This window comes from Peromyscus leucopus, chromosome 3 (genome assembly GCF_004664715.2).
Source record: "Peromyscus leucopus breed LL Stock chromosome 3, UCI_PerLeu_2.1, whole genome shotgun sequence".
Lineage (NCBI taxonomy): Eukaryota > Metazoa > Chordata > Mammalia > Rodentia > Cricetidae > Peromyscus > Peromyscus leucopus.
The window spans coordinates 18532001-18548709 of record NC_051065.1 but is presented as its reverse complement, the minus strand read 5'-3'; positions in this window follow the sequence as shown (position 1 = coordinate 18548709).

The following is a 16709-nucleotide window of genomic DNA, read 5'->3' as shown; positions in this document are numbered from 1 at the left end:
GTACCACTTTTAGGAAAGGACTTGAACTTCTGTTTGAACTTTACTATGACTTAGGATAGTATTGGTTGTATCTTACAACTGTCTTTTATTCATTCTGGCTTTTGCTTATGGAATTTTTTTTGTAGTATGTATGTATGAAAGCTCTAGTTATGAACACTTGGTTCTTGCATTGTTACAGAAATCACCTGCCACTGACCTATACCCCCATTCCTAGGCTCTCATCTTTAAAATAAAGAACATAGAAACTAAATGGTGTCTTTCCAAACCTGAAAATCTATGTCCTAAAATATTGAGAAAGCTTTTATATCCATGGAGAGAAATTCATTTTTTCACCCCTAGAAAGGCAGTCAATATCTTGGAGGGTCAAAATAGCTGCACTATGGGGATGTTGGCACTGGGGACCATTGGAAGAGAAGCATCCACATCCCCGCACCCTTCTCTTATTATGCCATATCTGAGGATTCGAATGACCCAGAATAGCTGGGTTATCCTGGGGACATTAATAGAAGGGCAAAGTCTGCATTAACTACTGTGATTTTTTTTTTTATTAAGCATGGTGTTTCCTCTTAGAGTTAAATGTTTTCTTTTCCAAGTTTTGTTTAAACATTGCAATGCTGTTCTAAAATTAGATATTTATCTTATTTAATAATCTACACTGGGAGTTTAGGAGGGAGCCTTCCCATTTCAAAGCTCTTGAGGGTTGACAAGATGGCTCAGGACATAAAGTTGTCTGCTGCCAAGCCACGCCTGACAACCTGAGTTCCACAGCACTCAAATGGTGAAAGGGTAGATTCTTCTAACTTCTACGAAAGAACTGTCACACACACACACACACACACACACACACACACACACACACACACACACAAATAATTTTTTAAAAAATGTTTAGCCAGGCACAGGGTAAGGACAGAGAGACCTCTGTGAGTTAAAAAACGATTGTTTTTGTTTTGTTTTTCTGTTTGTTGAGACAGCATCTCTCTGTGTCAATGGTTCTCAACCTTCCTCATGTTGCTACCCTTTAATACAGTTCCTCTTGCTGTGGTGACCCCCAGTGAGAAAATGATTTTCATTGCTACTTCATAACAGCAATTTTGCTACTGTTATGCATTGTAGTATGAATACCTGATACATAGAATATCTGATATGTGACTCCTGTGAAAGGTCATTCAACCGCCCAGAGGGATCAAGACCTAAAGGTTGAGAAACCATTACTCTTTGTGGTTCTGGCTGTCTTGGAGCTTGCCATGTAGACGAGGCTTGTTATGGAATAGTTAACTATGTAAAGATGTGTTACATTTGTTTGTGCGGTATACTATTATTTTAACTTGGTAAAGGTGTATTGCATTTGTTTATGCTCCATTTGTTTCATTATGAAAAGATGTGTTGCTGTTTCACCTTGCCTGCCTAAGGCACCTGATTGGTCTAATAAAAAGCTGAATGGCCAAAAGCTGGACAGAGAAAGGGTTATGAAGGGCTGGTGGGCAGAGAGAAGAAGGAGGAGGAGAAATCTAGGCTCCGGAGAGAACGAAGGAGAAAGAGGGGGGACTCCCAGGGCCAGCCAGGCAGCCTCCAGGCAGCAGACACAGAGTAGGACACACAGAAAGAAAGGCAAAAAGTCCCAAGGTAAAACGTAGACGAAGAGAAACAGGTTAGGTTATAAAAGCTAGCAAGGAACCAGCCTAACCTAGGCCAAGCATTCATAACTATCAATAAGTCTCAGTGTCATGATTTGGGAGCTGGTTGGTGGCCTAAAAGAAAAAGCCTGGTACACAGACTGGTCTCACAAAGGTCCTTCTGTCTCTGCCTTTCAAAGGCTAAGGTTAAAGGAGTGTGTTATGACTCCCTGGGTGGGTGGGTGGGGGAGGAGAACATGTTTTTTAAAAAACACTCTTGAGCTGGTACAAATAGTGTCTACAATTCATTGTGCGATATAAAGAAGGATCTGTCTTTATATCTAAGGCACTGTTATGCAAAGGCTGATTTCTTCACAAAGTGTCCATCAAGTTGACACATTAAGTTCAAATAAATCAGTAGACTTTGAACACGTAAGTTCAAAACCTCTTTCAGAGGACTGTAGGTAGTGAGTGGTACAGGCCTGTAGTGCATGGGAGATGGGAGCAGGAAGGTCAAGAGTTCAAGATTATCCTCTTTCATAGAGAGTTTGAGGCTACACACACAAACAAATATACACACACACACATATAGACATATACACACAAACATACACACATACACACACACAATTATACATGTACACACAAAAACACACAAAGATTTCTTTCAGTACCTCAAAAAGTGATATTTTCAGGTTGACCCCACAAACATGGTAGTGTACTATTAGTATTACCTTTGATAGAGAAAATACATCGTGATTAAAAATAAATACAACACTCTTAAATGAATTTGCAGCTTACTAAACATCAGCAGCAAATGGAGAAACAATAAAATTATACTGTGAAACTTTCTAAGCTCAGATTTTAGCCAATGCTTGGAAAGCCTCTGGGTTTGTTTTTCGACAAGGAATATTATACTCGTTCAGCCTTGAGAGTATCAATTTTTGTAAAAACCTCTTTTACATTCCTTTAAATACAGATTAAATCTGTTCTTCTCAATGGTTCTTTGAAGGTGAACCCATTTCCTAACTTTCTAATGCATGGTAATTAAGCACATGATCTCAGTGATAACTATCCTTTGCTAAGGTTAAACTGTACATTGTAACAAAGGGCTCCTTTGAGATTGATAATGTCTTGAAACAAAGGTGCATTGTTCTGCTTTCAACCTGTCTACACTTCTAAGGTGAGCATCTGTTGAAGAACAGCATAGGAGCCCCATTGAACAGGATTAGTTTACCAGCCTGCTCAGCCTATCCAGTGAAAACGTTTTAGTGCAAGGTCAGATGGACTTACCTTTAGGTCAGAAACCGCCCCACCTCAGATCCCCAAAGCTAGACCCCTTTTCTTGGAACTCCAGGAACTGTCCACGGGCCACTAATTTGTTTGCTCAGAAGGACCTGGTTGCCCTCTGCATTGGTGAAGTGTCAGGATGCAGCCGATAAAGACGGAAGCAGAAGCAGAGCCTTCAGCTCTGTCACCTCTGCGATTTGGGCAGGTCTTTATGAGACCTTTTACTTGACACTGAAATGTAGTTTGAAACGGGACTTCTGGTCTTCATGTGCATCTCTCCTGCTTCGCTTCCAGTTTCACATATTCCAGTCGGCAAGTTACACGGGAATATGGATGATTCACAAAGTTCCACGTTCAAGGGAAACAACTCTACTGTGATGCTCCTTGCTTTGTCACCCTGGAATTTTTGTTTGGCCTTTATAAATCTAAAGTGGAAATACCAACCTAGACCGTGTAGATAATAATTGTAGGATTCTGGTTTTGTGTAAGAAGGAACTGTATATTATTACAAACTTTTTTTTGTTTTGTTTTGTTTTTCAAGACAGCATTTCTCTGTGTAGTTTTGGTGCCTGTCCTGGATCTCGCTCTGTAGACCAGGCTGGCCTCGAACTCACAGAGATCTGCCTGGCTCTGCCTATCGAGTGCTGGGATTAAAGGCGTGCGCCACCACCGCCTCCCAAACTTTTTTTTTTTTTTTTTTTTTAGTCCAAAATAAAAGAAGCCAAGTGCCTTAGTCTGTTGGAGGAGACTGAGGAAGAAGACAACTAGGGGTAGAGGGTGGGGGTGTTGATGTAAAAAGTTACAAACGTGTAGGGAAAGACCACTAACTAGAGCTGGAGTGGCTGGCGCTTTAAGGGGTTAAAGAAGACAGTGCAGGAAACAAAAGGACCTACTGGGTGTGGCTCTGAGTAGAGCTCAGAGAGCTGGTCACTGTGGGCAGAAATTTCTACGACTTTGAGTGAGAACCTATCTATTGTACAGCATGTCTATGTTACATTGTTGTGCCCAGATCGTGACCCCCAGAGAGACCACCAAAGATGAACATGCCGGAATGCAAAAGCAAGGTTTAATTCTGGATAGCCAAAAGCAATACAAGCAATACATCCAACACAATGGAGGCTGGAGGAAGTGCCCACCTGTCTGCAAACTCAGTTTTTAAAGGGAAAAGTCACAAGGTTACATCATTTAGAGGTGCTAGTATGGATACAGTTCTGATTGGCTCGCTTCTAGGGATTTCTAGAAATTACTTCTAAGGGAGTGGTTGCCCGCCACCATTTCTCATTGGCTGCCCTCAGGTGGAGGCATTTCGGTGGTCAGCTACCCTGGAAACCAGGGAGAGGACATTCCATAGTCTGGCAGGCATTACCTTGTGACTATCTTGTGACTCTGTACTTTTGCACTTCCTGGTTTCTGGAATCTGAACTAACTGGTTTCAGTAACTAATGGCCTATTCCCAAAAGGAGAAATCTTAGGCCTTAATTTTAGGGTAAAAGCATTTTGGTCTTATTTCTAAGATGGCTCATTTTGGTCTCACAACATCAAACAATTATTCTTTTCTTTTTGACAGTTAAAGACCGGGTGGATGCCCGGCGGCGGCGGCGGCGGCGGCGGCGGCGGCGGCGGCGGCGGCAGCGCACGCCTTTAATCCCAGTACTCAGGAGGCAGAGGCAGGCAGATCTCTGAGAGTTCGAGGCCAGCCTGGGCTAAAGAGCAAGTTCCAGGAAAGGCACAAAACTACACAGAGAAACCCTATCCTCTAAAAAACCAAAACCAAACCAAAACAAACAAACAAAAAAAGACGAGGTGGGTGATTAAAGAAGAAAGATTAGTACACCACACTGAGCGGCTGGCCCATTGTTCCAGTTCCAGTATGCTGATGAGAGTGTTCCTAGTATAAAGAGCTTAGACGACACCAGCATGGGAAGCTGAAAAGGTGTCCCTGAGGACAACAGGAGCCAGTCCATAGACCAGGTGGGCAAAGCTAATGAAATGGAAGAGATGCCCTCTTATTAGAGCAAACAAACAAACAAACAAAGGAAGCAGAGCTCAGAGGGGAGCTGCAGAAAAGAGGATAATCACAAAGAATTTGGGAAGGGGAAAAAGCTCCTTTTTCTCTGAAACAAGAGGGAAGAAGAGAGCATGATGATGCAGGTAAATCTGGAAGTAGGAGCAAGAGAAAGAGACTGTAAGAGAAACCAACTATATCCATAACAAGAGAAACCAACTATGTCTATAACCAGAGAAACCAACTGCATCTATAACAAGAGAAACCAACTGTATCTATAACAAGAGAAACCAACTATGTCTATAACAAGAGAAACCAACTATATCCATAACAAGAGAAACCAACTATATCCATAACAAGAGAAACCAACTATGTCTATAACCAGAGAAACCAACTGCATCTATAACAAGAGAAACCAACTGTATCTATAACAAGAGAAACCAACTATGTCTATAACAAGAGAAACCAACTATGTCTATAACAAGAGAAACCAACTGCATCCATCTATAACCAGAGAAACCAACTGTATCTATAACAAGAGAAACCAACTGTATCTATAACAAGAGAAAACAACTGTATCTATAACCAGAGAAAGCAACTATATCTACTGCTTCAATAATGATAAGTAATATAGAAAAACAGTGAGAAAAAGGAAAAGGACAGAAGGATAGCATTACAAGAATTTTTAGGAGAATTTGTGCTGATAGAAAAAGAAAAAGAAGCCAACAATGATGACAGGACAATGAAAGCCTTTGAAATGATAGACAAGCCAGGTGTGGTCACGACAGCAGCACTTGGAAGGCAGACTCAGGAGGCTCAGTTCAAGGCCATCTGCTGCTGTATACTCAGATTGAGGGCAGCATGAGCTACATGAGACCCAGAAAGAAATCGGGTGGGAGTGGGGAAGAAAGGGAAGAGGGAGGGGCTAGCAAGGGGAGGGGACCAAAAGAGACAAATGCTAAAGAGAATTGGATGAGGGAGAAAAGACGATGGTCCAGTGAAGAAGGCAAGGATGTGTGTCCGGGGACAATTAAGACAGACAGACAAACATAGTCCTATCTTGTGCAGCAGGCTAAGAGCTGGAGTCAGCCCACAGGGATGAACAGATCTGGGTTTGGTCAAGCGTGTTGCTGGGAAAAAAAACAACTGACCCAGAGAAAGCATGCAAGTATGCTTCAGCAAGAGGAGCACATTTGGTGGAGTCTGTATTTGCTCAAAAACATTCACGATCCCTCCCCAAGGGAGGGTTGCGCTGTTTCCAGCCTGTTGCATTCCGTCTGCATCTGCCAATGCCACGTGCACAGAAGTGACAGGTGTGGCAGTGAGCAGCCCTGGGGCTCTCTGTCTCCTCCCCTTCCTTCTGCCTGTGTTCTTCTGTCAGAAGCTCCGCTAAGCCAGGGCCCAGGCTGACAGTGATGTGAAAACAGGCCACAGTTTGCCTCTCACCACACAGCTTGGGTGAGCGGTGAGGCCTTTCTCACTCTACGTACCCCAAGATTCGGGAGTTCTTTCTAAGTGTTGTGTAAATTAGCCTAACCCGAATAATAGAGGCTGAATACAATTGTTGGCAAGGGAAGAAGGAAAGCCCGAGCGAGAACATAGCAGAGGCTGAGGAGGCAAGTCTGGATGTTATGAAAGCACAGACATCAGAGCAACAGACGGCATGGCTGTTTCCACGAGAGACGAAGATGTACGTCTACACCATCACATAAAACAAGGTATGGAGGATTTCTCATCTCAGGGTCTGGAACACAATAGTACAACAGATCTTCTCAAAGCAAAGTCCCTAGAACATCCAAGCTATACCCTGTCCGGTCAAGATGTTTATAGATACTGCACTAGGAGTTAGCAGCCTGAAATAAAATGTCCCCAGAAAATCAAGGTCATACGGTGATCCCTGCAACCTGATGATGTCTACCCTCGTCTGTCTCAAATCCTCCATCTTCCCCAGTTTACTCACCTCAGACACACTGGTCCTACTGCTGTTCTCAGACACAGTAGGGGTGAAAGTTCACTTGTCGCTAGAGAGCAGGCCAACGCCCCTTTTATCTGGTGGAAGTTATGATTAGCAATGTTAGAACTGAAAATGGGGCTTTAGTTTCTTCACTGGCCTACCAAATCATTTTGTGCATGCAGTATGCCAGGAACGGATTTCATGATGCCAGGAAACAAGGTGTAAGCTTCATATGGATAAGAATAAAGAAGTGCTATAGAGGAAAACAGTACGGAAAGAATAACACAATGAAATTCTGTTGTGTAGAAATGTCATCCCATTTAATCCCAAGCTCACTGGATTTCAGCATTGGGTAAAATGCTAAAAATATCACCCCAGGACAGTAAGCCAGAGTCTATATTGCTGGAACGTAACAGACTCAGATAATACCCCACCTAAGACTGGCAGCTGTGGACACCCAAACTGTGGCATCTCAGCCAGCACTACTCTGAACAGGGGTTTGCTGGATTCCAGACTTCAGTAGAACCTCACACCAGCTAAAGATTCATTTTACTCTTACCCCAATTTTGGCCACCATAATAGGAACCAGCATAGTATTTCAAAGTAAGATTTTATTTGTTTGTTTTTGTTTTATTTTGTTTTTCAAGGCAGAGTTTCTCTGTGTGACAATCCTGGCTATCCTGGAACTCATTTTTGAGACCAGACTGGCCTCAACTTCACAGAGATCTGCCTGCCTCTGCTCCGAGTGCTGGAATTAAAGGTGTGTACTACCACCACCCAATCAAAGTAAGGTTTGTAGCATGATTGTGGAGACAGGTGTTCTGGGAGAAACCAGTACAAATGACACTCATGGCTGGTCTCAGCACTCGGGAGGCAGAAGCAGGCGGATTTCTGTGAGTTCAAGGGCAGACTTGGCTACAGAGTGAGTTCTAGGAAAGGCTCCAAAGCTATACAGAGAAACCCCGTCTAAAAAACAAAAACAAAAAAAAAACAAAAAACAAACAAACAAACAAAAAAACCAAATGACACTCACTGCTGCATCCATACCGCAGAAAGCTAAGAGCAAATAGTATTCCTTATGGGAGACTGTCTGTTTGGCTTAGGAGGGCCTTCAAGAGACTGGCAGCTGGTGAAGGCCGCACTCAGACTATCCAGAGCTACCGTGTAGTGTGGGCATTTGGTCATTTTTCCAAGCAAGTTATTCTTACTTACTGCTAAGCATCCAGAACCTGCTTGGAAGCTGAACTCACAGGTAAGGCAGGGATAGCCTCACCCTCCAGAAATCCATCACATTGAACAGGTCCCCCCTCATCAGGTCCCGGGCACAGGCAAGATAATACAACTTTCAAAATTCAGAGACCTGGATAAATGGAATGAGTCAATGTGGGTGGTGAGATAAGACATGAATGAACCCTACCACAGAGCTACCGGAGGAGACAGTTTGGAGGCTCTGTGAGGGGAGGAGAGGAGAGACAGCGAGGCCCAGAGCTGCTTGATGAACCACATCAGCAGAGGGGGTGAGTGCCGCACTGAAATGCTAGGAACACGGTCCCCAGTTCATCATCTGTGGGTCTCATGAAGCATGCACCACATGCTTTCAGGACAGGTCTGGTAGGTGCACATACCCCAGTGACAGATGCCTCCTCTACACGATTCAGGCAGGGGAGGTGTGCCTTTCATTGATCTAGTGTGTGAACTTATCTCCTCTGATGAGGTTTGATATACCCACATGTTCCTCGCAGAGCTTGATACGTTTGTAGGTGGTAATACTATATTTATTAAATAAGTAACTTCAGTCTGTGTCATCATTCATGTGGGACAGATGGTGAGTATTTACTTGCACAAATAAGACATAGATTTACTCTCTACTAGGGACCACAGCTGCCACACTAGGCTGAGACTCAGTCTCAACTGAGCATATTCTTTACCCTCCCCTAACTCCTCCCAGATCCCCCCTACCTCTCTACCAAATTTTTTTTGTTTTGTTTTGTTTTGTTTTGTTTTGTTTTGTTTTTCGAGACAGGGTTTCTCTGTGTAGTTTTGCGCCTTTCCTGGAACTCACTTGGTAGCCCAGGCTGGCCTCGAACTCACAGAGATCCGCCTGCCTCTTTGACCCTGCCAACCACAGAGCCTCTCTCTTCTAGGGACCACAGCTGCCACACTAGGCTAGAACACAGATCAGAGCATCCTCAAACCTCATTAGAGACGCTGCTTACTGTAGTGGTTCTCAATCTGTGGGCCACGACCCTTCAGAAGGGTCAAACAACCCCTTCACAGAGGTCTCATATCAGATACTCTGACTCTCAGATATTTGCATTATGATTCATAACAGTAGCAAAGTTACAGTTATGAAGTAGCAATAAAATAACTTTATTGCTGGGGGTCACCACAACAGAGGAACTGTATTAAAGGGTTGTAGCCTCAGGAAGGTTGAGAGCCATTGATGCAGATAGTAATTAACAAAGAGAATTACTTTTGTTCAACCACAATTGGACAATGTGCAGAGTGACTTTGGAGCACTCAGCCCTGAATGAGATGTCTTTATCAAGCCCTTTCCCTCAAGGCTCAGAGACCTATGTGGAAGAGGAGGCAGAAACACTGTAGGAGTCAGAGGTGGTGGATGACTCCAAGAAAACAGCGTCCTCCAGACACAACAGGACTGATACACATGAGAGTTCAGAGAGAATGTGGCAGCACACAGAAGACCTGCACAGGTTCAATCCAGACAAAATCCCAGCTCTGAGAAGGGGACGTGGACACAAAGTCCCACCCCTAATTAAGAAGTTAGTTGCAACTGATGCATGCTGGGAAGGGGAAAAATCAGTTTTCCTCAATGGAGTGACACTGGGGGCGTATCAACCACACTCTACAGCAGGCCCCACGTCCAGAAGTAGTTGTCCAACACAAAACAGACTCCTTTCTTGTGTTTGTGTGAGAGCTCTTCTGTCTTGGTGTTTCTTTTGTCTCATTAATTTTCTTTCTTTTTTTAGTTTGTTTTAATTTTCTTTTCTTTTTTATTTTAATTTTTTTTTTTTTTTTTTTTTTTTTTTTTTTTTTTTTTAGAGAGAAAGGAGTTAAATTGGTAGAGAGGTAGGGGGATCTGGGAGGAGTTGGGGGGTAAAGAATAGGCTCAGAATATCTTATATGAAAAAATTTTTAAAAATAGATTCATTCTACCTCAGAATTTGCACTCAGAAATGAAGGCCATTGCAATTTTGTAAAATGGAGTCACTTAGAGCAAGACCCAACCCTAAAGCTGCTATTTCAAACTGTGTGGAGTATATTAGAGCAGGCCATCACCTGATCCTCCACTGTGGACACACAGGAACACAACTGCTTCCAGTAAATCTTTGCCGCCTGGGGAAGAGCGGTCAACAAAATGTGGATTAAGTGCTGAGCATATCCCTCCCTTCTGGCTAGCATTTTGCCCTCAGCCTCTTAGTGCCCATCCTGCCTGGTTCCATACCTCAGGTTCAGATCGAGTTTCAGCTATAGTGGAATGTTAAGCCCACAAGGTCTCCTGTAGCCTTTTGGGAGGACAATAGAAAACATAAACTGAGTCTTTGTCTTCGGTACTGATACAGAGTTTCTAAAACCCTGGGAACTTCCTGGCTGGCTGAGGGGAGCGTCTTTGTCCTTCAAGTCCTTTGCCACTGCATCTGAGTTTATGCTTATGAAGAGACTGGGCGGAGTGGTGGCCGCCACAGGAACCAGCCTTGTGATAAAGGGTTGGAACTCCCTCCCGCTTCCCCTCAAGGCTTCCTGGGAGGAGTAGGACCTGTTGATTTAGTTAATCAACAATGGGCAGTGATTTAATCTATCATGCCTATGTAATGAAACTTCCATAAAATCTACAAAGAATGGCATCCAGAGGTGTATAGGCTCATGAACACACTGGGGAGCCGGCGGGTGGCACACTCAGAGGGCAAGAAATTGCCACACTTCCCCACATCAGGCCCCATGCAGTTTTTCCATTTGGTACTTCCTGAGTTGGCTCCTTTATAACGACGTGGTGATCCTAACTAAAGTGCCTTCCTGAGGTCTGTGGGCCATTCTAAAAGGTTACTCAACAGAGGAGAGGATCTTCTCTCCATAAAGAGAAGTAACACTTGAACTTGGAATCTGAATTAAAAATGCAGTCTTGTGAGAGTTAGCCCTTAACCTGTGGGGTCTGATGCTAACTCCAGGTTAAACAACAACAACAAAAAAAAAAGTTTAAATTAAATTAAATCACAGGCTGCCAGTCATGGCCAAATAGTTGAAGAATTGGTTTGTGGGAAAAAAACAATCATGCTTAACTTCAGAAGTATTGTGACTATAAGCAGTTCTGAGAGAAAAACTCTTGGCATGGCCCCAGCTGGACCAGACAATCCACAATGTATAACCTTGAAGCTGTGTGATCTTGAGCAAGTCCCCCTCAGACTCTCAGTCCCTGCACTGACAAGCATAACTGGAAATAAGCAGGTTTCTTGGGAGGTTTAGAAGGAAAGGGAAGGTAGCAACTTAGTAGAGAAGCTGAAACACACGGAAAGGTTCAAGGCATGCTCCCTGCTCTGATGACCACCTTGACATGTGGCCATGAGATGCGGGTCTCATACTGTAGAAGGGAGGTCTCCTGGACCCTACGCAGCCTCATCCACCCTTTCAGACCTGGAGAGGTGTACAGAACACATTGATTCCCAGATGTGTCTCAATGAGCTAAGAATAAAAATGATAAGAAAAATACTTGCTAGTTTGAAAAAATGACTTTCTTGGAGTCTGGTTTGATCTCTTGTGGGGGTAGTTTTTAGTTTCACATGGTATCTGAAGACACAATTTCATATGCTTTACAAAAGCACATCAATTGTACATCACTGTGAATATAATAAATAACAAATACGAACTATAAAGTGAGAAATGTGAATTTTATGTCACCTATATATTGACATTTGTGTTTATATCAATATGTATTTATTTATAAATATATATATATATATATATATATATAGAAATAAATATGTTTATAAGCAAATGTTGGGGTTGTTGAGTAATTCAGGACCTTGTGAATACAAAGTATTTGCTCTACCATTGAGCTTTATCCCAAGTCTGAAAATGAGCAGAATCAAAGGGGAGCTTGGGAGTCACGAATAAGGAAACATCCCAACATGATCCCAAAGCATCCTATGGATTCACTTCATCTGGTTCTACCATGAGCACCAAGCATGGCCCAGCATGATGCCAAGCCCTGATGGAGAGTGGAGATGTAAATTTAAAGGGTGACAAATCCATCTGTTTACCAGAGTGTTGTGAGGTGTGGAGAGTCAAAGAGGGGTGCAGAGTCATGTGGACAACATGCATGGCTCTGTCCAGACCTGCCCTCAGCTTTCCTGCTCACATCTTCCTGAAAGGTCCACTGTTCTCATCCTCTTCTATTTGTCTGGAATTGGAATGCCCATTCCAAATGGGTTTGGTGCTAAGACAAAAGAGAGCTCATTTTTCACTAGGGATGACTTCATCTCTGGCTATTAGGAGGTTGCCTGTCTTGCTATTAAAATATGAGTTGGGGATATAACTCAGTGGCAGAGCACTTTCTGGGCATGTAGCTTCATCCCCAGCACCTGGTTAATCAGTCAGCAAGCAATCAGCAAGAAAGGATGTGCTTCTGCATTTTGTTGAGAATTCCTTTAGGAATGCCACTGTTAGTTATTACTGCCTTCCCCTCCATTTTATTTCTCCCTCACCTTTATCAGTCAACCCAACTTTTTAGAACCGTCCAAGCCCCACCAAGCAGACTTACTGTGTGTGAACCTTTGTTGAATTACTTTGTGTTGAATTGGAGTGGAATAAGTCATCTGATGAAGTTTTTCATAGTTCCCAGAAAAATGACTACTTTCTTACACTTGATGCCCCAGCCTTATAATGTTGGTACAAAGGGCATGTTAGCAATATCAGAGGTTAGAAGACCAGATCAGTGAGGTTTAATACCTTATTAAGAAGAATCCTTTTTCAAGCTTTATCTAAATTCCTCTTGGAAGCTAACAAAAAGACCACAACAAGCTTTTATTTCAATTGAGCTATTAAGAAAGAATTGACTGTGTTCTTGTTTGAGGTCTTGGTGTCTGTATGGTGGCATTGTCCTCCATGCACTTTGTCATTCTTATATTACATAGTTTATTTTATAAAATTAATACACTCTAGCCCCAGGTCTACAGTCAGAGAAGTGTCTGGCTAAAAATATCAGTTAAAAAGAAATTTTACATAAACATAGTCTAGTTGATACAGAGTTATAAGCATGTCTTTTTCCTATGACAAGCTGAATAGATTCACATGACAATAGCTAATTTTTACTTATGAACTGAGAAAAATAAGATACTCATTTTGTAATTTGATAAGTTTATTTAATATTTAAAGACTTGGAAATCTTTCAGCCTCTACATACACCTTGAAATGCATTCCTTTAGACGTGTTCATGACTGCTCTCACGGTAAGATGAAGGCTATTTACACATCTATGATCTACGGAGAATGTAAATGCTTAAAATAGTTTTTATTGATCTATCTAAGCTGTCCCCTGAGGTCCCTGTCTTGCATTTAACCTGAGTTGGAGATATGTTTGATAGAACAGAATAAGTTTAAGATAGTTTTGTAGCCAGATCTCAGATCAAATCCTAGTTCTCCCAAACTGTGACTTAAGAAAAGCATGCAACTTTGAACCTCATGTGAATTGGATGTTAATAATTATCTTTCAAGATTTCTAAAAGAATTAGTAAGATACATAGTCCCTGACAAAAAACAGTTGATCAAAAAGTGGTATCGTTTGACAGTCTTCAACATGGTTAGAAAGTGGAAACAATAGTCCTGAAAGTTGAGAGTTAGGAAGGAATTAAAGGCCAGGTTCCGAATGCTAATATTCTAGAGTAAAGAAAAAAAGAGGTCATCAACAATGAAAGAGAAAACTGCCAGGAACTGGTGAGTTGGAAACAATGAACAAAGTGTTATAACAGCTCAGAGTGAACCAATACCATCACTTTATGGAATAAGGAACTTTATCATTGGACTGGAAAGTGAGGAACTCATTGCAGACAGAGCAATTTGTAGAGAACTACTCTATGGCAGTTTGTAGATTGATGGATGACATCTAAGCTTGATCCTTAGGTCATGTTGTGACCTACTACTGGTTTTAACCTCTGATGGATATGTTATGTAAAGACTACCATATCCTGCCTCTGAAACAGTTTCCCTTTGTCTCAAATGAACCTTCAATACATTTTCAGAATGACTAAAGGGACAAGGAGATTGGGCTCTAACAAGTGAATAAAAATATACTGTTGAAAACACTATCATAGGCTTTCTTTGGCACATGGCAGAATGTGGTCTAAGGCTAGTTTTCAATAGACTATCTGGCTCATGACTTTTCAGCAAACACAATTTTCTATTAAGAACTAGCCAAGAGGGGCTGGAGAGAAGTCTCAGTGGTGAAGAGCAAATCCAGAGGACCCAGGATTGATTTTTACCACCAACATGGCAGCTTACAACTGTCTGTAATTCCAGTTCCAGGGGAGCTGACGCTGTCTTCTGGCCTCTGTGGGTGCTGCACACACATGGTGCACAGACAAAAATACTTATACATGTAAAAGATTATTGAGAGTCAGCAAAAGTAGCAAAAGTCCATGGAGTACACAGCAGTAACAACTAGAGTTCAGAAGGTCAACCTATCAATACTAAGGGTTCTGTTAGAGGAAACCATCACGCAAGGCGCTATGGAATTACTGCCTTTTGAATGAACTGACTGCCTCTTGTTGTAAACTTCTTGTGCAATAACAGCTATGATTCTCCCCATTTACCGTGCATTTCCATGTTAAGTGCACATGTAATCTCATGATTGCATCTCAGTCTTATGGGCACATGTAATTGTGGATAGTTTAGAAGACAGTTTCTTATTTAACTGTACAATTTTTATGAATAGAAACATACTGAAATATGCTTCATACTAGGTCTATTGTTCCATGTGGACTGTAGACACTTAGAGGTCTTGTTCTCCATTTTTAGCCACTGACAAGGTAAATATTGGCCAGACAAAGTGTCTTCATAGAACTTTCACAGAGCGGAATTGCAGGTGCCTGTCCTTGTTGGATCAAAACCCTTCAGAAGAATTATAGTAAACCAGAAGTGAGAGTGCAGGTGTCTGGCCTTGGTATATCTTAGTCCTTCAAGAGATCAATAGCACCTATGTTACCCTAAGCTTCCTCCACTAGCACCTCCTCACTCTGATTCAAATAACAACACTTTGTATTTATTTCTACACCAGTTTTTAATACAAGATTTTTAGGCTCAGTAGACAAATTATATATAGGTCCTGAGATTCAGGTGTCTAACAGAAAAAGGCTGTTAACTGACTAACCATATCTGGATATTATTAATCACATAAAATAGTACACATATTCTCTGCCTTTCCCTTAAATCTCTCATTGGTTTAATTTTTTTCTTTATAACCTTTGTAGCTATCTTTTTATCGTGATATTTTATTTGTACTGAAATGTGATTTTATTTGTACATTAATAAATAAAGTTGACTGGGGGTCAGAGCTAATAGCAGGCCATAGCAGAAGCTGGGTGGTGGTAGTGCACACCTTTAATCCAGATCACATGACAGACAGATCTCTGTGTGTTCAAGGATACAGCCAGCATGGAGACACACGCCTTTAATCTCAATACTAACCATAGAAGACCTGGAGGTCTGTATAGACAGGCAGTAACAAGGAGGTCATGTGGTTGGGTTTACAACCAATGAGAAAGCAGAACAGAAATTCAATAAAAGGACAGATACACAGGAAGTAGGTCTCTTTTTCTAAGGGGAAGGACGACAGCGGCAGCTAAGGGTGAGAAAGGAGGTTTTAAGTCTCAGCTCTCAGCTACTGCTCTGACCTCTTGGGCTTTTAACTCTGCAATTGGCTCTGTGTTTCTTCTTATTTAATAAGACTGTTCATCAACATCTTTTAAAGAGATAGTCAGAACTTTTTACAACCTACAGTTGTTATCAGTCACCAATTAAGCTGACCAAGTCTTTGCCAAGTGTGACTCTTATCAGAATACTTAAGCCTGAGAGTTTACTTTGTAGTTTTTACTAACAAGTTGTTAATGAATGGATGTGTGTGTGTGTGTGTGTGTGTGTGTATGTGGAAAGGACTGAGATAGATACGAGAGAACAGTAAGAAGAGAATGGGTTATGAAGAACAAAGAAGAGGACAAAGATGGAAAGAACTAGGTAGAACAGCAGAGAGACTGAGAGCAGGAGGGACTGAGAGGAGCTAAGTATGAGAACAGAAAAGAAACTGTGTAGTTAGAATTGACGTAGAAGAATAAAGTGAATGGACTAACAAACTCAGTGTGCTTAGATTCATTTGAGATCCCTCAGATTAGAATCCTTAGCCACTTGTAGCATCTGTTCTGGACTCTGATAGAAATCCCCTCAAGGCAGCCACTTGGGGAGAATTCTTTAAAAGATAAAAGTAAATTTAAAAGAACTAACCAAGAATACATGATTAGCGTGATCCTCAGTTCTTGAATGGTATATATTCCCTCATTGTTATCTATGGTATAGTTTAATAAGCAACAAAGTCCTCTTAAAAATTATGAGTCTGAATATTACTTTACACAATGTTTTGGTTGTGAAACAAGACCTTGAGAATAACAGTGTGAGCTCCAGGACAGGATCTATGTGAGCTCTGGACTCTGGGATGCCGGATTCCAGTTCATCTTTAAACTCACATTTGTTCCTCAGGGAATATATCATTTTACAACTGCCATAAATATGCTTGATCCCCCAGCTGGTTTCTGTCTAGAAAAGGGGGAGTTAAAAACAGAAAC